We start from the raw sequence: 25817 nt of genomic DNA on the forward strand, positions 1-25817 counted from the left end.
TGTATTTTGCTAAGAGTTATTCGCTGAATTCATCTTCATCATAATGCAGGCTGACCACAGCTGTATGACATATCTTAGAAGACAACCTGACAGGTCAAAAACAAAGTCGACATTCAACCCGTCTGAACCAGTCAGGCCCATGTGCCTCGTGTTCCATCAAACCACACAGGGTTTGTGCAGCTGCCTCATATGTGGTGAGGAGGGTCAGACATATTATTCTTCTGATTTACTAGCCCCCAAAGTTTGGGAGCCCTCTGGCACATCCTGTTCCTCAGCATCTTTAGTTACTTTGCAAAAGATGGTCACATGGCTCATACTGCTGTCTACTGTTTAACATCTGACCAATGATACAATGTGTTAGAGACAAATCCACCATGCGCAAGTCCCCTGTGGTGGTACAGAACATGACCAACCCCATTGGGCATCCAAAGCAGCACCACAACCAGCAACCCCCACAACCAATATCATCCAAAACAATCAAGCCTTTTCTCACATGTCATGCTACAAAATATGGAATAAAAGTAAGATTTGTGGAGATATTGGATCAGATATATTATATATTGGCTTATAGTCAAGGCAGCAACTTCATATTGGAAGTGAAAAAGCATCTAACGCCGCTTGTTAGAGCCTGACAAGTAAGGCACTTTTGATTAAAGGTAAAGAGTCAAGAGTGTAATTGTACTGGATCTTAATCTTTTCATAGTCACAATCACACATTGTCACAGTTCACAAAAAGGATGGACAATTCTGCCCGACTGCACAGATCTTCTATCGAAACTGCATCGTGGATTAACTTAAATCTGAGCGCTCAGTCTAAAGGGCATCTGTTAAGCCATGTTTCCATCAAGAGACACAGTTCAGCTGAGATCACCATAGTACATTTAGAACAATAAATCACAATTTGCTGTTTCCACAACAGGCTGTGTAAATGGGATTGTGGCTGCTATGTCAGCAGCATAATTATAGAAGTCCAATACGAAGTGAGCTTTCCTCTTGGCATAGAGATGGGCATGCTATGTATTCATCCCTATCGTAATAAGAAATTGACAATTATTTGTTTCAGTTCTTGCTCCCTAAATGCTGAGTCACTGCTGTTTTATATGAGATCATGCTACAGAATTAGCATAGCCATTGTTGGGGCAGCAACAACGACATGAGTGAGGGGGCCTATTGGGCGCAAAACCATAGTGTTGATTAAGACCAGCTGAGTCCAGTGCTGCTTCCCGAGGTGTCAGACACTCAGAGCCACGTGCCCCTGAAATCCATCTGGCTTCTTTCAAAGCACAATGGTGCTATGCAGTTGGTCCTTTACTGTTGCTGGAGGGATGCAAACTGTAATTAGGCCTGCCACGATTATCAATAAATCAATTAACTGCAGCACGATAGATAAAAACAAACTCGATCATTTTTCTAGCCTCAAGCTTGCATGTTTGTTCTCCTCCTCTCACTGTATCACTCTACCTAACAGGCTGGATGGACAAAAGAGGTCACTCTGTGCATCTGTCTCAACACTTCGGTGCATTGATTCTATAGCGGTATGAACAAAGGGAGTGAACCCTCCTGTCAGTCACGCAGACTCTTTGCCAGCAGCTAGCCAGTCCACTACTGCCAGCTGTGTGTGTGTTGTGTGCTACTACATTATGTAGTAATAATAATAATAAGTACCTCTGCACCTCTGTTTTGTAAGTGCAGATGCAGTACAAACATCGAGTGGCCGAGCGACTGAACCATATAATCATATAGCAATTAGCATATAGCAATCAACATCGTATGTGAGTGTGACAATACAGGTTGAATATTGTATTCCTTAAAAGGGAGGAAACTCGGGGGAAAATGGCCACGGTAATCTGGAGTAATCGCATCTGCTTTGGCAACATAAAATCAACACACACATTGTTCCAATTACATGCATTTAAAATTAAATGTTCAGGTTGGGCCTCCAATTGTTGTCCCATTGCACTATGGAACAAAAATGTGGGTCAAACACTCCACGAGACACTTTAACACCCCCACCTCCCCCCCGCATCTTAACTTCCTTCCCCGAACAATATGTCTGACACTTTTTCCCTTTGTGAGACAATAAGGCTAAAGCGAGAGTTGGCATAATTATGATCATGAAAGCAGAAACCTTGCCCCCATGCTTCAAAACATTTTAGATGAGGGAGAGTGGTGTTTTAATATAACATATACCATAGATGCCTCTCTCTGCCATTTGTTATTACAAGGGTGTATTTTATCAGCTGATGAAGCTGCATTATTATTTTCTGCAACAAGGGCGCAACCTGTCTATTACTTCTGATCCACCCCCACCGCTTGCATGAAATCAAATAGATCTGTCCAAGGGCACAGATCCATTCCCGGCCCCCCATCCCTGACACTATGCTGACACACTCATCCGTTTCGGCTCTCTCCAACAATCCAAATATCTTTCAGTCTGCTCATGCAACATGGCACCACTAATCCCTGCAGCTGCCAGACAATGTGAAGGTATGGTGTAGGGGCAGGCTTTCAACAAAAGTCATTTTTTAGATGCCTCACTGCTTGAGGAAACAGTTTAGGTTCAAATACAGTATGGAATGGGCAGTCCTACAGTCTGAAGGAGACCCAAATAAATCCACCTCCGGTAGAATCCATGCATGAGTCAACTGGTTTGGCACACAGAGCAGTGCACCATGGTTTTGTTATTTCTCATTCTCATCCCATTGTTGGCATATTGAGAGCACAGAGCCTGTAGCTTAGTAAGAACATTCTAGATTGAACAGTATCATCTGAACTGCACCACATTAGCAACATAATTCTATTAATAATTGTTTAAACTCAGTCCTTCTTTATAAATACAATGCACAGCGGTTCAAAAACTCTCTGGTCTATCCAGTTGCAAGACATGGTTGAGTCATTTGTTTATCCCCACACTTCCTGAATGATGATAAGAGATTGTTTCCTGGTTTATATGACTGAAAGAAATCTAATTGGCTTCTGTATAATGCTGAGGCTGGTGTTTTCCTGCTTTATATGATTGAAATAAATCTAATTGGCTTTTGTATGATGCAGACGAGGGAAAAAAAGGGGTGGTGTTCCAATCTGAGTAACTATGGAAACCTTGCCAAAGGTCATCTGATGTCCACATGTGAAATCTAACATGGGAGAGGGAATGTGTGTACATACATCAGAGGAGAATGACAGGATTCCCTTTCTCCTCCGCTTCTGCTTGAAACATGACTTAAAATTTATGTCTTAACCTTCTACTTATGGCTGACAGAAAACGGAAGGTGATCTACATGATAGAGAGATAAAAAAGGTGAAAGTAAAACAGCTCAAGGCTTTGTTGAGCGTGAATGCATAAAACAGAAGAATACAAGTCAAAGCCTTACAGTGCTAAGGAATGATGGAGGACACCACCAGAAGCTAAAACTGAGAAATGGGTTGTTTATGCTCTACAAATAAACACCTTGCCTCTCAACAGTCCATATGAAGTAAACCTGTGTGAGATCAATCTGTCTCTCCATAGAAATGAAAGCAAAAGACCCCATTTTAGCAAGGCTCTCCCGAGACAGGCTCCTATTCATGCAGCCTCTGAATGCTTTAGCTGTTTCCAACCACACGGTCCTTCATGTGGCAAAAAGGAGTTGTTGAAAAAAAACATACCAGTGATAAAAGATCTATGGCTTTGGTCCAGAGTTTGGATCCATGGTCATCTGTTTTGTTACTCGATAGCCAGAAGACAGACCCGTTTGTCATCATTTTTGGATCCCCACCTGGGTTCACTCATCCATCTCATTGCTCAAACAATGAGATGACAGTTAACTCAAATGACGCATTTGATTTTGGGAGAGTGCCAGCGGGAGACAGTAAAAGTGCCAGTCATTCTACTGAAATGCTTTGAACTCCATCATCAAGTCATTACATGATTTGAAAGAAATGCATGAGAAGATAAGGACACTATATAGAATAGAATGACAATAAGTCTAATCCAGATAATCACTCGTTTATTGGTCAACCAAGAGAACTGCACAGGTACAAAAAAAGTCCTATTTTACAGGAATCCCATAGAAACGGCACGTGTGAAAAGGGAGGCAAGTCTATACAAATAACAAAAGAATCCATTGACTGGAAAACTAGAATTCAACATCTAAATATAGCCACCCACAAGCTTAGTTTAATGAGGCAATTCCAGCAGTCATATACACCACAGGGAACACGAGTCTCATTAAGAAAGCTGCAAACCTATTTTACCTTAGGTTTCAATATCCAACTTTGCAGCCAAGACTCACTCTGCAGCAATAGCTAAAATAAACCCACAACAGTCTGGCACAATCTGGAACTGTGTGTTACATCAACACTCACGTCTGCATCTTAGTCCCCATCTTAAATGATTCATTGGAAGGGAGTGTTTTTTTTTTTTTGTTTGTGCAAAGAAGTTTTATCACATTGCTGAAAAGCCTGTGGAATCTCCTCCTGAAAGGATAAACTATATTTTGGAGTAAAAGGGAAATGGTATTGGCCTCGAAATAACAACTCAGCCACCTCTGCTCCCACTAGGGGTTGCTGGGAGAAGAGCCCTTGAGCAGTGATTGGGTTCAGCCTCTGTGAGCCAGAGGGGCCTCAAGGGAAAAGACAGACCAGAGAGCGGGTGACTCTCACGAATGTCAGAAACTTTTCCCACAATCAAACACACAAACGGATTCACGCAGGGCAGCAAAAGGGACCAAGGAGAAGGAAAGGAAGGGAGGGGGGAAATGAGGAAGATGTGACAGTTACAATAACACGGGTCAAAAGGGTTCATGCTTGGCCAGATTGCTTGTGAAGAGGCCTCCCTTGGGAACACTGTATACTAATGCTGCCTAATGTTTTTAGTAGTTTGCAGCAATATGTATGTACAGTATATGTGGATGGATGGATGGATGGACAGATAGATAGATCTCAACAAATTAAAAAGAGAAAGCCCTAAGGTTTACTGTTGAGTTTTAATTATGAAGGGGGGGGGGGTCTTACACCAGACACTCATCCTTCTTTCTCTATTTTGACTGATGTTATTCTATAGAGATTACATCTTGAGAAAAATGTGTGATATGCATACTTCCATTCCAGTGGGTCAGCGAAAGTCTTCAAACTTCCTTATATAGAAGAACCCCCCCGTGCTGGACATTATAAATAAGAAGCAGGAATGCAGAAAGACAAGAAATAAACATCCCAGCTGCTCTGTTATCTTTACCCAGCTGTGCAGTTGCGAGGCCAATCCTTCAGGATGATGTCACACAGGCACACAGTGTTAGTGATATAAAAGGGGTCCTACAATTTGACAAGCAGTGACCCCACTAAATGTGGACTGTAAATTCTAGGTCACTAGCTATCTCAAGCACCAAATGATATGAATGCTGAATGGCACAGATCTAAAAGTAACTGTAACTTCTCAAAATAACTAATGGATTTCATTATTCAGGAAGGTCCACCTGTAAGTGGGAAACCAGGCTTTAACAAGTTTGGGTCAAATTAACTTTTAAATATAGACAAAAGCATCAAATGAGAATTTTCCGGGGCATAAAATCTATAGTAGGGAACCTGTTGGCAAGAGAGGACTGTCAAGGTTGATGCTATGGAGTTTTGATAAATGGTTCCATATGAGCGCCACATCCCAAGTGAAAGAACCGCTTTGTGCTCAGTGAAGTAGCACACGCACGTCTTAAATTAAACACCCCCTGTTACTCCTCACTCAATCCGTCCCCTTCTCTCTACTGACAAAACCAATGTGGTGCTTTTTCTTTAGCACAGTGTAATATTAGCTCAGAATGAGGGGGATCGGGCAGACGGTTTGGATGTCCTGGTCTCAACCTTCCTTCTGCAGCCTATTGATGGAACCTAATTGCCTGTGACTCCATGGAGACGTCAGTAGTATAAACAACAAGGATAGACAGAGTTAAAAAGTGTTAAGGCAAAGGTCTCAAACTCGCAGCCCGCGGGCCGCATTTGGCCCGCGGGCTGCGAGTTTGAGGCCCCCACCTTGATACCAAAGTTTAATGTTGAAATGACAGCTTAAAGCTGTGTGCACACCGGACACAATTAACATGATTTTGCCCCGCCCATACTGTTACCCCGCCCTGTTTTGCTTTGGATTAGCAATGAAGCTAAAGGCTTATGACGCTGGGTACAAATAAATGCAGGAAATGATTTGGAATAAAACGGAAAATACACATCAAGATAAAGCATCTCATCAAACATGTTAAAGTTACGACGCTGCTCCCAGATGGAACTGAGAACGATGCTAACTTGCTAATTGGGTAAAATTATTAAGTTTCATTAATGTTCATGTTAAAGGTTAAATAACTGTTAATACTGTACATTTGAATCTGAAAAAAATAATTTCTCTACCAACTGTATGTGGTTTCTTACGTTTTTCTTATTTGCTCTTTTATTATTATTTTACTTATTACTGATTGAATGATTTATTATCTTTATTCTTAATTTGTTTATTTATTTATTTTTTATCTTATTTTGTGTATAGAAAAATAAAAATTAAGATATTTGAGAACAGTGGAATGTTTTATCAGATATTTTGGTGTGGAAAACCGGGACCAAAGTACTGAAAAAGTGTAGGGTATAGCAGAAGCAAAAGCATTGAAGATAGTTTTTTTTATTGATTTTTTTCCTGTTTTTAATAAATGCGTTTTGGTTTTTTTTTTGAAAACCTGATGCGGCCCGGCTTCACCCAGAACCTAGCTCTGTTGGCCCCCAGGTAAATTAAGTTTGAGACCCCTGTCTTAAGGGTTATGTGAACTGAAGCTGCACAAGGAAAGGCAAGCAGATGGGAGAGTGTTGTCACAGCGCCAGATAGGGCACAGCAGTGGCTGCATTGGGGGCAAGTCACGCATAAGTCTCCTCCCAATTTATTTACATTGTAAAGTTTTATACTGAATCCCAGCTTGTTCTTGAGATGATATTGTTCATGTTCCTACCTTTTCCAGTCACCATTGCTTTGCAAAATCGAAACCAAATCAATTCAGTACTATAGAGGTGCCTCCCGATTTAGCAAAAATTTCTTCGTCTATAGTCTCTGCTTCTCCTCTGCCTTCAGTCATGCTATTTTTTTGTCTTTGATTGGTCCAGAGCAGAAAACATTGTGGTAGGCTATACATGTCATCAAAAAAAACATGTCATCAATTTGCTTTTTTCCGTTTTATCACATACACCAGTATAAGTCATTATTATTATTATTATCACCCAACTTTAGTAGTCATAAAAACACCAATGAAAGAGTAATGTGCTGACGGATACCTAAAGTTTTCTGCTTTTACGACACTCTGAAGCCGTGAACGTGACATGACTCATGACTGTGTCAAGGCATGGGTGCGTTCCAAGGAAGACGGCTGCATGCAGGGAAGACAGTTGAATTTGCTGCTCTTGTTTTGGCGTGCTTCCACCAACAGTAGCCTGTTTTACTGTCACTGTCAAGTCAGGAGAAATCATGGTGAAACCAAGACCTAAATTGGCTCTAATTCATACCAGAGGTGGAAACATGCAAGTCTAATCACAGAGTCCAAGCAGTACACTACTGTTTCAAGGAATAGAGCAGTGACCCTTATGTGCAGAAGTGTAACTTAGAATGAAACACCATAAATGACAAAGAACAGAACACAAGGTGTCTGGTCTATGATTGAATAGCTGTGATAGATGAAGACTTGAATTGACCACATAGCCTGGAACTCTCTTCTACATTTGCAATAACAGGACAGCACCCAATGGAACTGAGAGGACATTAACCTGTAAAGACAGATTGAGGGGCAGGAAACAAGAGAAGAATAAGTGATGGAAGAGGTTTCCTGCAATGTTTTGTTACGGACTACAACGCAAAAGGACATGCGACCCATGTTAAGATGATTTAACCTCACAGCTGGTTAAGCCACATGCTCATCTCATGCCAAGAGTCTTCACCGTATCGGACATTCCTGCCATGCAGCACTTCCTCTCCAACTCAGGTGTGTCCCAGCAGACAACAGGCACACTGTCTAGAAGAATCAGACCAGAACCTGTTCCAGCCACCCATCAACAAGCCCTGCACACTGATCCTTTTTGGTCAGGACTACGCCTAAAAAAAGATGATAATGTTCAGTTAATTTTTAAATTAGTTATATTAAGTCAGTCTGTAATATGTATTAATTCAAGCATTCTCAGTATTTCAAGTTAGCATGTCATATATAGATTTATAGTATTATTATAGTACTATGCTTTATGTAGCCAGAAATATGGTTGTCTCATACTACAATAATAAAGCTGTGGACAAACCAGTTTCCAGTGTTTTTTTGTTGCATGGACTCATAAATCTTAAGTGAGTGCATTAGGGCGGGTCAGGATTGGACAGAGGGGTCATAAACACCACCTCCGACTAAGGACTAGGAGGAGAGGGCTTTAGGGGGCATTGAAGGGGATCACTTTTAACAGACACAACATGCGGTGTCTGGAATAGGATTATGCCCTAACAACTAATTACTCCCAGACTTCTTTCTTCACCCAGTGCCAGAATTTCTGCAATAAGCATGCAAGCCGCCTGCCTCGCCACCACAAACAGCGTGAGCAGACCAAATCAATGATTAGAAGGAGATCATATGCATGTATTGTAAATTCCAGTAAATCTCTATATTATGCTAGAATCTGTAGCACACACTAAACGTGAGTTTACCTAAATCATTGCACTGTCCACTGGTTCAGATGCAACCCGCACCTAATCATTTTGAGACCAAAAATTAATGATGATAATACATTTTAACAGAATGTGTTCACATATTTTCGCCATAATACCCTCCACTGCCAAGCTTAATTCCAGCCTTTTCAAAGCTGCAGTCTCAAGTAGAGGCCCTTGTGGGTGGTCAAAAATGTAAAGCTTTTTGTATTTGGCCATCATATAAGCCCTGTACATAGCTGCTCAATTTCCACCAAGCGGTAGAGTCCAGTCTTGTTGATACACAGTTTTTTGTGTTTACATTGCAAATTAAACTATACTGTATCTACAACCTAATTGGAACTGAAAAAAAAACAAAACAGGACAAAATTTATGTTACTGTCAATGCACAGCAATGCTCCATGTCACATGTTATGTCATTTGTTTAGTTCATTGATGTGTTGCTGTATTTGGTGACTTGCTGCTATGTGCTACTCACAGTGATGCAGCTTTCACTATCGAGCTCATGCAGGAAACACACAAGCAAGCCTGTTAAGCACGTATTGCGTTGGCCGCATTTACCACATATTTGGCTCCCTTCCTTTACATTTACAATACGATGGCATCGGACACACTGCAATTGATGGCGCATCATCATTCATTCATTTTCTACCGCTTATCCTCACAAGGGTCGTAGGGGGGTGCTGGAGCCTATCCCAGCTGTCTTCAGGTGAGAGGCGGGGTACACCCTGGACTGGTCGCCAACCAATCACAGGGCACATATAGACAAACAACCATTCACACTCACATTCATACCTATGGACAATTCGGAGTCGCCAATTAACCTAGCATGTTTTTGGAATGTGGGAGGAAACCAAAAAAACTCCAGAGATGGCCAAGGGTGGAATTGAACTCGGGTCTCCTAGCTGTGGGGCCTGCATGCTAACCGCTGGTCCGCCATGCAGCCCTGGTGCATCATCAGATCATCAGTAATAGGAAGACCTCTTGAACACTACATTGTGAATGTCCTCCATTGTTGCCTTTTTTTGGTGAATTAATTGATGGATTAGACTGCGCCATGCTAATCTGAACCCAAGGTTTAAGTGCAAACCTCATCAGGGTATGGTATTACATGAACACACCCTGTCATGCTAAATTGAATTAGACCATCTGATAAAAAGTTGGCTCAACAATGGCCCTGCACCCACATTCCCTCCTAAGAGTGCCCAGTTAACATACTGTATGCCACCACTTTGAGCTGAGGAAGTCTACCCTCACAAATGTGCACACGACCAAAAATTTTCTACACTGTATCCTCCTAAGTTGGCAAAGGTACAGCCAGAAGCAGCCTACATCAGCCAAAAAGCTTTGTTACTCTTGGATCAGAACTATTTTTCTTTCCTCCCTCCCTTCGGAAACGCACAGGTAGCTGGAAGAGCATTGCTCTCTCTAATCAAAACATTGGATGTAAAAATACTCCAGCCAAACCGATACAACAGCTGCTCCAGTCAAACTAGAGGGTAAACCCCCTGTTTCATATGTAGAATATTACACATTTCAAGCGTCAGATACATGGACTGTGTTGTGCAGCATGTAACAAGCAACAACAGAAGGCTTTTGAATGAGATGACCCTTCATTGACATCCATTAACACAAGCCAGTGGGGATCAGTGAGTCCGCTATCGACACAAACGAAGCAGAGTGTTTAAAAAAAATCACCAGCATTGCATCAAATCAAACTTTATTTATAAAATGAGCTTTTCATAAATATAAAATGCAACCAAATGGAATTCCCAGAGTTAAACACAATTCCCAAATAACCCCCTGCCGTATAACCACACACATTTACACATAAAATTAAACAACGGAATAAAAATATTAAAATGCAGCTGAGCACAAAAGACTCAGGCTAGGAAACACTATCACAGGATCCCATCAGACTACACCCACAAGGGTACAGACATGGGACCCAAGCAGCCATGGCCGCTCCATCCATCCATTTTCTATGCTACTTAATCCTCAGTAGGGTCGCGGGGGTATGCTGGAGTCTATCCAAGCTGTACCCCGAAGGGCGGGGTACACCCTGGATTGGTCGCCAGCCAATCACAGTGCACATATAGACAAACATATATTCACACTCACATTCATACCTATGGACAATTTGGAGTCACCAATTAACCTAGCATGTTTTTGGAATGTGGGAGGAAACCGGAGTACCATAGAATAAATTATAATGAATAAAATAATTGAAATAATTGCAAAAAGTGTGAAAATAATAATAACCTAAATGTAATTTGTCTCATAATGCTTTCCAACCCAAACATTCGTCATTTTCGCCAGGGCTTACATCGCACTGTCAGGCAACACAGTCTTCCACGTTGGTGGAATGTGGCAGATGCTAAGTGTAAAGCTGTGTGTGTGTGTGTGTAAGGAGGAAGAGGAGGAGGGGACAACTGTGTGCTTGGCATGGTGCAATGCTTGTAAAGCCTGGTCATCTGAGCAATAGGACATAATGCCGTATCACCGCCAGATGTTCAGTCAGATTAAAGAGCTTGATGCCTTCCCATCCTCTTTGACTTACAGTTTGAGCTTTGAGAGCTGTGGATGTTCCCAAGCAGGAAGACATCCGCTATCGTTATCATAAATTCAGCATATTATTTTTGGAACCTATTTTTCAGAGCAATCTAAGATAAATCCTGATAATCATTGAAGACATAAAAGAGATATTTGGTTTACATCAAAGGGTGCATGGGTACACCTGCACAAGCTAATGATATTCAATATGGGAGCTGTATCACAAATTTCCATCCATCCATTTTCTACTTTTCATCCAAATATTGCAAGTAATATTAGACAATTTTACTCAAATTTCTGAAGATGTGCTCATTCTGACATAGATGATGGTACCGTTAAGGAGGGGAAACATCGCCCTCTATGGGTACTACAGGGAACCGTCCGAGTATTCGTCAGTATAATATTGAGGTCATATACATTGCGCATCATGTAAAAGCAGCCGGTTGAAGAAATCTAGGATGCAATGTTCATCAATAAAAATAATTAAAAAAAAAAACAAGGTAATGCAAGTCGTAACGTAACGAACAAGCGACGCTATGGTAACGTTAACGTCCTTTCACTTCAAAGCTTCAGACAGCATTCGTTACCACACGACAATGACGTTGATCGGGTTACAAAATGCAGAAAGCGTGACAAAACGAGGCGTTCCTTGTTATAAACGCCACCAAAGGTGTGCCACCTGCACGCCGATAGCAGCCTTGCTACCTCCCGACTGATGAGGGCAAAGCCAAAGGGGGGTGTGAACACCGCCACTACCCAAGCACCTCACGCTGGATCGCAGCCTAAAATAATAAGAAAAAAATGTTTTCTTACCGTCTCGGCTGTTACTGAGAAACCACCTTGTGTGTGAAGATAATAATCCCTTGTTGTTGTCAACGGATAAATGTGCTTTGGGAGAGCGTCGGCGATGTTCTGCGTGGACTGAGCTTCTCATTCAGCTGATAGTGAACTATGGAGGGACTGTCAAGTCAGTCAACACACGAGCACCACGCCTCCCCTTCTGAAAGCCACCGCACTGTGCGCATGCGCGCGATATATTATACGCTTGAATGAGTGTCGAGCATTGATACTAATTTTATTTTGCATGAAAACATTTTCATAGTTTATTCATGGTAATTTATAATGACATTGATTGAATTGAATTGTTCTATACCATTTCAATGGACATTTCACCAAACTGTAATGAACAACACAACCTATTTTTTTCCTTTATTTGGCCAAATATATGAAACATTACAGTGCATTTCTTACATCAATCAAAATATAACTTTCCATTATTTACATTTGTATTCAACTATCTGATAACAAGCCCAAAAGGAGTAGGCTGAAGCAAAAGCTTATAAATGCCTACCCCTTTTTGCAAGATATAATAATGTTCATGCCACTGTCTTGTTTTCCCCTGTTATTATTATCATTGTAATATTATTATTATTATTATTATTGTTATAATCTTTATCATTATTACCATCATTATAATCATCATTAATATTACCATTTTCATCATTATAGTTAACAATTGTTTTAGTTTTTTTATTTTTAATTATTTAATTTTACAGACTTCATTGCTTCTTGTAGAGTGCTGTATCATTTCATCTGTTATTTTCTGAAATCCGCAGTTTTTGTGTGTCAATTTATTAGCCCACTTTTTTGTGACATTTACTTATTTTCTAGATTGCATGTGCCTAATCTTGTGCATTAAAAAACAAGAACTTGAGACTGTGTCTGGACAGGTGACCAACCCAAACATCAGTATCTTCTTGTTAATAAACCCTACCTGAGGTTTTTAGACGTGTTTATTAGTTTGTGTGTGTCTAGTCTTGTGCATTAAGAAGCAAGGTTTTGGGTCTGTGCTCTGTGATGATGATGAGGTCTTGTCCCCATTTGGTCCGGCCTTGTTGATAACTGGACTGCATTCACAATTCATCAAATGAACCGTTCTTGCAGTGCATACGGACTAGAGTCCGTTTTAACCTGACCAAACATGACGTGTGAATGCACCCTGAGAGATGAGTCTCCCTCTGCCCAAGTGTGAACTATAACCTAAACACAGGATATAATGTCACAATGTGAGTGAAACCTGGCCATATGCCAGATTGTTTTCTACTTGCCAGCTTTGTGGTATTTCTGCAGGTATTTCCTGTTGCCTACGATTCTTAATGCCAACTATTTTTTTTTTATACTGCGTCTTTATTTTACTTGGATGTATGTGACATTTGAGTACCAAATTACGAGTGTGAACACACCCATAGACAAATGACTATACACACATAAAGTATGTCGTGATGCATTAACCCATGGTGCATTCACAATTTTTTTAACGTAGCGTTGCAGTATACATTTTTCTTTGGCAATGTGACCGCATTATTTCTTCTAGGTGTGACTGGAACCCCTCATCAACTCACAAGTTACAATAGCATATTTACACATAAAAAATAATTTGCAGACTATAATGTCTTGAAGCCCCTTGTTTTCTAAACATTTAATCCTCTGAAAAATGGAGAAACCGAGTGACTGGCTGTGTTGCGATATCCTCACAGTCCAAAATATTTTATTAATTGCAAATTCAAGGCAACTACTTTGACCTGTGGCTCTGGCTCAGGCATCAAATCTAATCTGCAAGTAAAAGGTCCAGCTGTGATATTTTGGCATATGAGATCTTTCATCAACATGACAAAGTTGATGGAAATTAATGAAAGTTTAAATGAAATCAAAGATCAGTCACACTACATTGTTGTAGTTCCAACATTTTGTTGTCCCAGCATTGTTCTTGCAGACCCTCATCATCACTGCGGTGATTGGAAATTTGTGTTTACAAGCTGGCAGGGGAGATGTTTCTGTTTATAGATGAATGCAATGATGACTTCATGTTTTAGTTTAACTGCACACAGTTGGGTAGCAATCCCCTCGTGAAGCTTAAGGCAGAGTCAATAACCAATTCCACTCATGCTGCTACATTTACTCACTGGGCAAAACTCAATGGAAAGCTCAGAAGGTTTGATGAGATGGCCTGAGGGCAAATTCTACAGCTACATAATGTACTAATGAGTAACATTGTAAAAATGGTACATATATCTGTTTCTGCCAAATTTCACTGACTGTTCACCCCCAACTGAGTCTTCCAAACTTAATTAAAACCAAATCACAAGTGGAATGGGAAATTAAGGGACACATGGATAAAGGCTTTGTCTTTTTTTCTTTTTAAGTCATGATTTATAGGACTGCAGATGTAGCATCACCATGATGTTTCCCGGATATTCCAGCCTGCTGTGACCAGTCAACTTTAATAATATGATGAAGTAATAATATAGCCAGGGCTGCTTGGCGTCGAGTGGTTAGCGCGCAGACCTCACAGCTTGGAGACCCGAGTTCAATCCCACCCTCGGCTATCTCTGCGTGGAGTTTGCATGTTCTCCCTGTACATGCGTGGGTTTTTACCGGGTTCTCCGTTTTCCTCCCACATTCCAAAAACATGCTAGGTTAATTGGCGACTCCAAATTGTCCATAGGTATGAATGTGAGTGTGAATGGTTGTTTGTTTATATGTGCCCTGTGATTGGCTGGCAACCAGTCCAGGGTGTACCTTGCCTCTCGCCCGAAGACTGCTGGAATAAGTTCCAGCACCCCGGCGACCCTAGTGAGCGGTAGAAAATGAATGAATGAATGAATAATATAGCCAAAAGGAATGAAGAACAGCCTTAGAAGATTCTAGCCATCATAGGAAGAAGGCAGCACATTGTCAACTAACCTCAAATGTAAGATAACAAAACATTCCAACACACTATTTTGAAATTGTTTTGATTTTTTTTTTTATTCTATGGTTGTAATTGTGACATTATTAAGGCGTAGTAAGCATAAAATGGCATTTGGTATATTCCTGATTAATGATTAATCCTGGATATTGAGGTTCGGGAAAAGACACAAAAACCTGACTATCAAGTGGACGGACGATGGTGGATTCTGCTCACCATCATGGCGGCCAAACCCACATAGAGTGTACTCCAGAGTTGATAATTCTCAAGTCCTTGGTTTACAGCTCCTATAGGATAATTGTGTCATGGTCGGAGTGTGCATGAGTGCTGCCAGCACACGAGAGCTGTGGATCTTTGACGGAATCATTAATTCCAACATGTGCGATGTATACAACATCTATTGATGCAAGCTATTGTACAATGGCTACTATACTGAAATTTGAAGGGAGTACATACATATCTTGTTCCATGAAAGTTGATTTCACTTCTTTTTCTTGCTTACACTCCATCAAACAAGTTCATTCATTCATTCATTTTCTCCCGCTTTTTCCTCACGAGGGTCGCGGGGGTGCTGGAGCCTATCCCAGCTGTCTTCGGGCGAGAGGCGGGGTACACCCTGGACTGGTCTCAAACAAGTTTATTTTAAAAAATAATTATTGAAACTAATCATCATATTACAGAGTATATACTATATGATTTTACATTACATTTATTTATTTATATATTTTTACATTACATTTTTGAAAGTAAAGTCATGTACTGCTGATTCTGTTCACGGTCGCAATGAGTTGAGTATCCAAACAAACTTCAGGCTTCATTGGTTGCCAGTCAAGCACGTGAAAGTAAAGTCCAGAATCATATAATTGGATGAAAAGTGAAACATTAACAGTAGATTTTAGTCATCTTCAGTCTTATCAGAAAAGAAAATGAGAAGAAAATGAAATGAAAAAGAAAATGCAATGTGACACACAAAAAAGTAGTGCTTTGCCAGAAACTTACATAAGATCCCGTCTGTATACAGTATGACCATTTCTTAGAGCAAAGATCTTGGTGTTGAAAGACAGCAATGCTGTCCAGTGAACCTGTGGGTTAGCCTGTCAAACCCAAGATGACATTTTCCAGTGAAGACCAGTGATTTTGCCCCTGGGATAAAAACCAAGCAAGTATTAATCCCTTTAATTTCAACAAAACCATGTGGAGGTCAAATCTATAATCCAGATAAGATTTTATCGAGACCTTAGATTTATGTCAGACACTGATGGCCCAAAGTCAGTGAATTAGACTTGGCAAAATACTATGCCGTGAGTTTTCCTTTGTGGAAATGAAGTAGTGTAGACGTTTCTTGACTTTCCTATTGTTTGGAACAGACATAAGTGACATATTATATCATTTAATGAAACCACTATGTCGCAGTGAGCAGTGTCCTTAGAGTGACACCACCACAAATTAAGTGTTTTTCCACTGAAGTCAGTCAGCGGGGAAATCTGTCCGGGGGCTTAGCGTCACTCCAGGTTTTACATTGACCTCAGAGGAACTAGCAGGGAATCAACCCAGACAAAACCACGATGGAAGTACAGTTGTGCAAATGATCTAAGTCATAAGGACTGTTGCCAAAGTCCTGCTTCTGTGTGAAGGCGCTACGATTAGGTACACCTCAAATCATTTGCAATTGAATCACGTTTACACTCACGAGTCCACACACGACGGGTGCCAGATTATTTGAAGACTTGTCTTCATTTTACAGGGCTGCACATGTGAAAAAGTCTAGTCAACACCTTGTGATCTCAGGGGTGCCATTAGAGCAGCAAGACCTCTAACTGGTTTCACAGACCACACACAAGTAGATACCATCGGTAAGGTACAAAAAGTGATGCAGAAAGGGTCTTGGCATGAAAGCCACTAATGTGCGGTAACCATCTATGGAGTTACAGTGGATAAAAGAACGGCTATGATGAAAGATGCATTCAAAAGTGTTAGGAAGGTTCTTTTCTGTGCTATCCAAGCCAACTAATGTTTTTATGTTTGCAGTGTTGGCAGTGTTGAGATGTCAGCTATGTGCTATCCCAGGCTTAAACAACAACACCAACAGTTGCACCCGTTGCCTGAGGGATGGATTGCGAGATAACAAACGACAATTAACAGTACAATTTAAAAACATAAGTGACAACACTCCGGAGTTTTACTGCGTTGAATATGTGTCTGCTCACATCTTCTCTATATTTTCAAATATACTTTTGTGCTACATGATAAGTGCCATATCATCAACTGGGTCTTTTTAATGGATTCCTGGTTTAATTTTTAGCAGGAGAAGAATGTAGATACTTCTTCTTCTTTCACTTTCGGCTTTTCCCTTCAGGGGTCGCCACAGCAAATCAATCTCCTCCATTCAACAAGTCTTCTGTATCTGTCTCTCTCACAACAACTACCCTCATGTCCTCCTTCACTACATCCATAAACCTCATCTTTGGTCTTCCTCTACGTCTCCTACCTGGCAGCATCCTTCTACCAACATATTCACTATCTCTCCTCTGGACATGTCCGAACCATCTCAGTCTGGCCTCTCTGACTTTATCTCCAATGTACATGTAATGTCCCTCTGATGTACTTGTTCCTGATCCTATCCATCCTGGTCACTCCCAATAAGAACCTCAGCATCCCCATCTCTTCTACCTCCTGTTCTGCTTCCTGTCTATTCATACACAACTTGAAATGTATGGAGTATTTTACTAAAAGAAACTTACTACAGTATGGTGCCCCACTTAAAAAGCCAAGTTGAGTTAACCAGGTTAGGGTCCTGTTGTTGTAGATATTACCACATCAGCAGCATTCAATTTAAGAGGTATCTATGCAGTGTATTGCCTTTAATATTGTTATAGTTTGCTTTTGAATTCACAAATTAACGGGCCGCTGCAGCAAAGTAGATATTGGGGCATATGCTGTAATATTGAGTTGTTCATAGTTAAGGTATTACCAGGTGGGTTTGTCATGTCAAGTCACATCCAAGGGTCTCACTCTTAGCATGAAAACCAATATTCTTCTCAAATTACACACAGAATAAACCCTATTGTCAGCTTGAAATTCATGTTTCATTTTTTACACATGGGGCATGCCTACAAATGCAAGTCATCACAATACCATTGTGCAAACAAACACCAAGAACCTTTGAGCACAATGTGTGATGGTTCTGTTAATAAAACCAGATGCTTGAAAGTGTCTCATTAGCCTCGGGTTTAAAGTGATGGTAACAATCATGTTGTCATGATGTGCATGCTGTGGTTCTCTAAAAAAAAAAAAAATCGAATTATTGCTTTCTAACATCCCTAAATATCTGGTATGAGATGACAATTACAATCTTCATCAACACATTCGGATATTATTACATAAATGATTAGATTTGATCCAAGTTGGTCAAAAAACACAGTTACAAAGTCATATATTTTTCAAACTTGCATCAAACCTTTCGATTCCCACTTCATGACTTACCACTTCAATGCATGGATACACAAAGCAAATCTTCAAATTGTGACATACTAGCAGAATATATGACTAAATGTTTGTATTTAAATGTGCAATCTCCATGCATACAATAGCAGTGTGGTGTGAATGGTTGTTTGTCTATATGTGTCCTGTGATTGGTTGGCAACCAGTCTAGGGTGTACCCCGCCCCTCGCCCGCAGAAGATAGCTGGGATAGGCTCCAGCATGCCCGCGACCCTAGTGAGGATAAGCGGTATAGAAAATGGATGGATGGATTGACAATAGCAGTGTGTTTTTCAATAAACCAAAGAGCATTTTCCATTGGTTATCACCAATATGCTGTATGTATTTTGATATATGTGTGCAGCAGGTCATGGATTAATGTGCTAAAATGCCACATTGTTGTGCATCAGCCAACAAACAAAAACTATTTAAATCCCCCATTTGCTGCTGTGAGGTTTTTTTTTCCATGAGTCATCCCAGAATTATTATCAGATGATTCCTCAATTAAAAACAGAGGCAGCTTGGTTTGCCCTGAAAAACAAAAGTGTGATTTTTTTTAAACACATAAAATTAGAGTTTTGTTCCAATCAGGCATCTCCTTTACTATCTGTCAGAAATTATGATGAAATTATGATCGCTACAGTTAAATGTTCTCTTGAAATGCTTAACTTAATTGGTTATCTGTTGATTTAGTGTGCTAGGATTTATTGTGTTTTTGCTAGCTTGAGGATTTAAATGCTGGGATGTCTTTTGTGAGTGATAAATTATGAAGCCTGTATTTTTTCAACAATTTGTTCATCTGAGCGTTGTTAAAAGATAACTTTTTTGCAGAAAAACAATTCTGTCTCTGCAATAAATTTCACTTCTAACCATCCATCCATTGATTTTTTTTATACTGCTTAGTATACTACTGCCAGCCAATCACAGGACACATTTAGACAAACAACCATTCACACTCACATTCATACCTATGGACAATTTGGAATCAACAATTAACCTAGTATGTTTTTGGAATGTGGGAGGAAACCGGAGTAGCCGGAGAAACCCACAATTGCATGGGGAGAACATGCAAACCCCATTCGGAGAATCGAATCCAGGTCTTCACTTCTAACTGAGGTAGTCAAAGATTGCGGAACCTTCTGATGGAGCTCTGCTATGGTGATTTTGTGGTATCTGTGTAAAAGAGGCTTAACAAATTAACCAACTATCCATCTATCCATATTCTTTGACACTTGTCCTCACTATTAACCAACTAAATATAAATAACTAACTTCGAAACCACTGCGCTATCCAATGCTCTAAGTCCATTGATCAAGTTTTTATACCGCATGTCCGAATTAGGGTCTGGAGCAGAGGTGCGGACTGACAATATCACCAAAGACCTGCACTTGGACTTTGAAATCAATGACTTGGGACTTGACTTGTCTTGACTGGAGACTTGGACTTACTCAAGATTTACAAAACAATGAACTGCTCCCACCACTGGTTGCTGGTGACCTGGAGCCTATCCCGGCTGACTTTGGAACTGGTCACCAATCACAGGTCACATATAGACAAATGATCAGATCTATGAAACACTTTTGAAAATATTTCACTTAAATTGGAACCGTTTTGTTTCATAACTGCTTCCAGTGTCAGGACCACTGCTTCAGACTCATAGACATTACAGATGTTTTATTTGTCTTATGGAGAGCCAATTGAAATGTTTCCTCCGATTTGAAAAATCTCACACCACATTCTCCAAACAGCTGACCCGGCTGTGCTCTTTGACAGAACACAGAAGCCCTCTTTTGTCTCATGGAACTGCATGCTCTGCTTTTTGTTGTGAGTATCTGTTCTCTCATCTACTCTGTTCTATGTAGCCTCTCAATGATGTTGCATGGATTAAAGAGAGAGAAAGTGAAGATCAAAACTAAAAAATCTACATTAGTTCCACATCCACATCACCTTGAAACCAGTGAGAGGATTGGTGTTTGCTCTCTTTCTGGTGCTTAGTTTCTCCTGTAATTGAATGGGATGAGTGGGTCCTTCAACAAACTACAAAAAACAGTTTCAGCAACATTATAATGTGAATGAATATAGCTGTTAATTAACTGATATTAGCATAAAAATGATGAGGTTATCTGAATGATATTTCTCGTCCAAAGTAAAGCTGTCTCATAGGACGAGGGCAGCCAGAAGTCAAACTGCGAACTATGGCATCGCTGCTGTGAATGATAACGCGCATGATTTGAAAGTAGCAGTGGGCGTGGTAGGATTCTAACCCCACATTAAGTGCTTTACGCACACTATTAACCTTGCAATCCAACCAAACTCTGCGTTCCCAGGGTCACTCGCTCGTGATGTGTGACTGTTTTTTTTTCATCCGGGCTCAACAGCTGCCGCTGTGTTAATGTCCTGTGTTTAATTTGATTAAAGTGACTTGAGATTTTTCAGATGAAAACACGATCACATGTGCAAAACATGTGCTAGTAGAGTCTAATTCCGACCATGTTTTTGTCAACAATTTTGTCATTAAAGTTTCCTTAAAATCAATGTTAAAATATCTCGTCTTGTTATTGTGAACCGAAAATTTGACTAAAGTTACTTAAGATTTTTCAGATGAAAACACGATCACATGCGCTAAACATGTGCTAGTAGAGTCTAATTCCGACCATGTTTTTGTCAACAATTTTGTCATTGAAGTTTCCTTAAAATCAATGTTAAAATATCTTGTCTTGTTATTGTGAACCGAATAGTGTATCTTTTCTTGTGAACTGAGTGTACTGTGACATCCAGAAAATGGGAAAATTGGTTCATATCCCTGTTATTTTTTTTGCCAATTATGATATTGCCATGTGGTTGCCAAGGGTTGCCTTCAGATTTTAAATATGCAATTTGCAAAGATTGTAAAGTACAACTCCACCCTTGGCCATCTCTGTGTGGAGTTTGCATGTTCTCCCTGTGCATGCTTGGGTTTTCTCCGGGTACTCCGGTTTCCTCCCACATTCCAAAAACATGCTAGGTTAATTGGCCACTCCAAATTGTCCATAGGTATGAATGTGAGTGTGAATGGTTGTTTGTCTATATGTGCCCTGTGATTGGCTGGCGACCAGTCCAGGGTGTACCCCGCCTCTCGCCCAAAGACAGCTGGGATAGGCTCCAGCACCCCCGCGACTCTTGTGAGAAAAAAGCGGTAGAAAATGAATGAATGAATGAATGTAACGTACAACTGGAAGTCATGGCTCTTCCTCTAATACTTGGAATCTAATGTCACAACTGAGGAAGAATCACTCACAATGTCTAGAAAAAAACTCTTCCTACATACAAGGTAAACTACTGTACGCCTGATATGCATTTTTAAACATTAGTGTCTCTGCACTTGTGGGTGAGGCAATTGTTGCAAAACTATTACATGAACAGTGACGTTTGCAGATATATTGATTTGCAACCATAACAACTTGCATGGCCCCCTGGAGCGGTTTAAAAACAAGAGGAATGAGCATCCGCACGTCCACACTGCCATCATTCACCGTGGTCTAATGCATTGTGACACATTGTTGCACAGTTGCAAACTGATCAATATGCGGCTGATCAAATATCCCAATGAAGTTTTTGTTCTTTGGGCAACAGAAACAAGGTGATGTAGTGAGACATCATGTCTGATGCAGTTGTCATTTGTCATACTGTGGGCAAGTTCAGGCAATAATTGTATGAAAACATTATAACCACAACGGGGAAAGCATTCAAGAAACCACTTGGTGGTTTCTACCATGTTCCCAATCAGATTTCCGTGATCAAAGTATCTACTGGTGACATATATGTAGCAATGTTTTTCACTTGAAATGGAAACACCAGTCGTCCAGTACAGAAGCATTGCTTCAGCTTTCTAAGGTACTGTATTCCATAATACAGAATTTGGGTCCTACAATCCTCTAAAACAGCAGGAACTTGACAAAACTCCCAAGCCCCATTCCAAATTCCTTCCGAGCATTTCCTGAGTTCTTATGTAAGACTGTTTATGTGTTGAACCATCACCTGGTCCTGGCTCGCATCAGCAAGCACATTTTAAAAGAAGCTTGGTGGTTTTGCAAAGGAAAATGTGAAGAAAGTGTATTTATTGTAGGCACTGCCAATAAGGGCTTGTGTGTGTCATTCCAGCTGCAAATATTTATCTTGTCCTCTTTCAACCCTCTCTCATTTCATATCCATTTATTTTCTCTCCATTACGCTGCATGTTCTTACGCTACTCTTTCATTACTACCAAGACTCAAGTAGAAATTTTCGTCACAAATGTGCCTGTTCTATATCTGACAGTTGAACTTTATGTCTGGGTACTGTGCAGTCGGAGTTGGTACACAGCTGCTCCAGGCCATTTAGACCACTGGAGGGAGGGACTATCTAATCCACCATCTTCCTCTGCTGCCAAGCACCACCATGCTGGAGCTATATGCAGCTGTAATGGTGACAAGAGGCAGAGGAAAAGAAATGGACAAGATGCTTGAGTTGGGCCAAATGTCACTCAACAAGAATGCAGTGTAGCAAATCTACAGCACGTGGTCATACTGTAGGCATAGAATTAAGTTAAACAACAATCAAACCTCAAAAGGGTAATGTTTCAGACTGTGCAATTCTGCATATTTTCAGGAAAACAAAGTCAAACCAAAACTCACATTTGAGCCACAGAGTGAGAAAAAGCAGTAAGTGAGGACGTGCAAGCTCAAGAGACTGTGAAGTCTCAGTTTGACTGTAAGCATTAGTTGACAATTGGCTAACAATATATTATTCATTCATTCATTTTCTACCGCTTTTTCCTCACGAGGGTCGCGGGGGTGCTGGAGCCTATCCCAGCTGTCTTTGGGCGAGAGGCGGGGTACACCCTGGAGTCGTTGCCAGCCAATCACAGGGCACATATAGACAAACAACCATTCACACTCACATTCATACCTATGGACAATTTGGAGTCGCCAATTAACCTAGCATGTTTTTGGAATGTGGGAGGAAACCGGAGTACCCGAAGAAAACCCACACATGCACGGGAAGAACATGCAAACTCCACACAGAGATGGCCGAGGGTGGAATTGAACCCTGGTCTCCTAGCTCCTAGCTGTGAGGTCTGCGTGCTAACCACTCGTCCGCTGTGCCGCCCAACAATATATTATAGACAATAATATATTTTCTCTTGTTATTTAATGCACTGTATTTCATTATTTCATTACAGTGCTCCATTTTTCAACAGCTGAACTCAAAGCTCAAACTCTTTCTTTGTACACAAAAAATGTCTCTCAAAAATTGGTGTTTGTGAGCATTCATAACGCATATTTAATCCACCTCACAGTTGTATCATAACACTGAGTAGACAGCGTGATTATTGCATCAGTGGGCCTTAGGTTGGCCAGAATCAAAGACCACTGCAAAATGTGCAGTTCAGCTGTATTGGAGTTGGTCCTGGGGGGATCCCAAAAAAAAATAGTGTTTGGTGTGATCACCATTTGCCTCAAATGCCGTATACGCCGATCTGGAGCCTCCCAATCATGCTCAGTGGGTGAGAGTGGTAGCCATGCAAGAACTGAGATGTTATTTCTGCTGATTATCCTGTTCAAAGTAACAGGTGCGCTGGAGACTATCTAAGCTAGAATGGCCAATCACAGGACAAACATTTTAATTTTAACTTCTTTGTACAGGTTAGTACATTAATAGGTTAATTGTATTCTCAACATTTTCTATAAGGTTTCCATGTAGTTGTATTTTAAAGGCTCAGAACAAGTTGTAGCGTTTTGAAGTTAGATATTTGCAGCACAAGTCTTGACATAAAATAAATTACGCAATGATGGTTTAAAAATTCCTCCCCACCAAAAACACCCAGCTGTGATGCTTTCAAAGGAGAAGGTATGCATGTGTCAGATTTCTCAAGGAAAATTGATCCATTTTACATATCAAGAATAGTTGTATAACTACTTTTGAGTATTTCTCAAGAAATATTGAAAATAAGTCGAGAGGAATGTTGTAAGTACAAAAAGATACTGCAAAGTAAATATGTTGAATAAGAAGGTTTATGAAATCAGTGATCACATGAAGAGAAACCGAGACAAAATGCGGTATTTGACTTCATCATTTTCTGTCTGACCAGTCCAGGGTGTACCCCGCCTCTCGCCCGAAGACAGCTGGGATAGGCAGTTACACACAATAACCTGCTTTCTAGAGCTTCCAATTTCTACTCAGCCAAACCGTCTGCCTAATTTATTCTACTCATGGCCCGACTCCCACTAGCCCACTGTGATTGGTTACACTCCCAAGCGGTCCATAGGACTTCTGGATCCATAGGCAATCTGCAGGCCATATAAGGAAATAAGTTGAACTCTTTCAGGACTCACTTCCAAATGTGCAAACCTCATTATCTGATGCTTTGACTTTGTTTAACACAAGAATACAACAATGTAACAAACAACATTTATAGGTCAGAAAAGTGGAAAAGCATACTAAGTCCCTTTTAGAAAACACACACTTTTCTTTGTAATTGTTTCCTGACACATAGCCCATGACTTTATGTTTATCCCTACTTTCACCTCCCAGATTCTCCGTTGAGTCTTCGAGATTCATATACAGTATTTGAGGAATGCAGAATGAATTCTGATATGCCTGGGCCTTGCAAGCAAAAGAGAGGGCAGAAGCTCAGAGAATAACACATAACCGAAGCCCAAAAGAATTCCCTTGGACAAAACGACTGACCAGAAAACTGTGCAGGGGGAGGAGAAGGTAGCCTTAAATAGCCCAGTTGGATGCTGCCGCTGCAGTCTGCTTCAGATAGACACTCAGCACTTTGGTTGTATGCGTCTTCTGCCCATAACTGAATTTAGATTGAATTTTCTGGTTTATACTAGCTTTGTTTTTGTTATCTTATTTGTGTCTCTTTCATTACTTGCCTTTCTTTGTGCTGTGTGAAAATCAACTAAACCAAAGAGAAGCTACAGCTCAGGATTACCTCTACGGCGTATAATACGGCATATAATAAACCAATTTAAGATACACACTTCCCTCATATATTAATAAATGATTGCTGTTTCATGGTTGACATGGTTGCCTCTTATTGGTCAAAATATGTCATATTTAGTATTCTGGTCACTTGGCATCAGTAATGTTACATTGATGAGGCAGTACCTTAGATTACATTACCTTCATACTGCATGGTGTCTGTCGTGGCACATCCACAATGATGAGTGAAAAAAAGTTATCCTCCCATTGAGTGTGGAAGTGGTACATGTTTGGCTTCTTACTTTGTCCTTCTTCCCCAGTCCGTTTGAAAAAATTTCTAAACAAGTTTAAAACAAATACATTTCAGGCTAACTAGTTAGCTTTGTAACCTGCTATGAGGAATGGTCGTCTGTTA

General features: G+C 40.5%; 1 protein-coding gene across 2 annotated transcripts in view; it reads right to left on the reverse strand.

Annotated features, from left to right (window-relative positions):
* Positions 1-12205, reverse strand: part of daam2 (dishevelled associated activator of morphogenesis 2) — a 76060-nt gene extending 63855 nt beyond the window's left edge. Inside the window, exon 1 of one of the 2 annotated variants that reach the window (XM_058091419.1) lies at positions 12038-12205. The gene's annotated coding sequence lies outside the window, so the exon portion shown is untranslated. The remainder of the gene's footprint in view (positions 1-12037) is intronic. The other variant, XM_058091422.1, reaches the window with a different exon arrangement.
* Positions 12206-25817: the final 13612 nt, after the last annotated feature.

The sequence above is a fragment of the Doryrhamphus excisus genome, chromosome 13 (assembly GCF_030265055.1).
Source record: "Doryrhamphus excisus isolate RoL2022-K1 chromosome 13, RoL_Dexc_1.0, whole genome shotgun sequence".
Classification (NCBI taxonomy): domain Eukaryota; kingdom Metazoa; phylum Chordata; class Actinopteri; order Syngnathiformes; family Syngnathidae; genus Doryrhamphus; species Doryrhamphus excisus.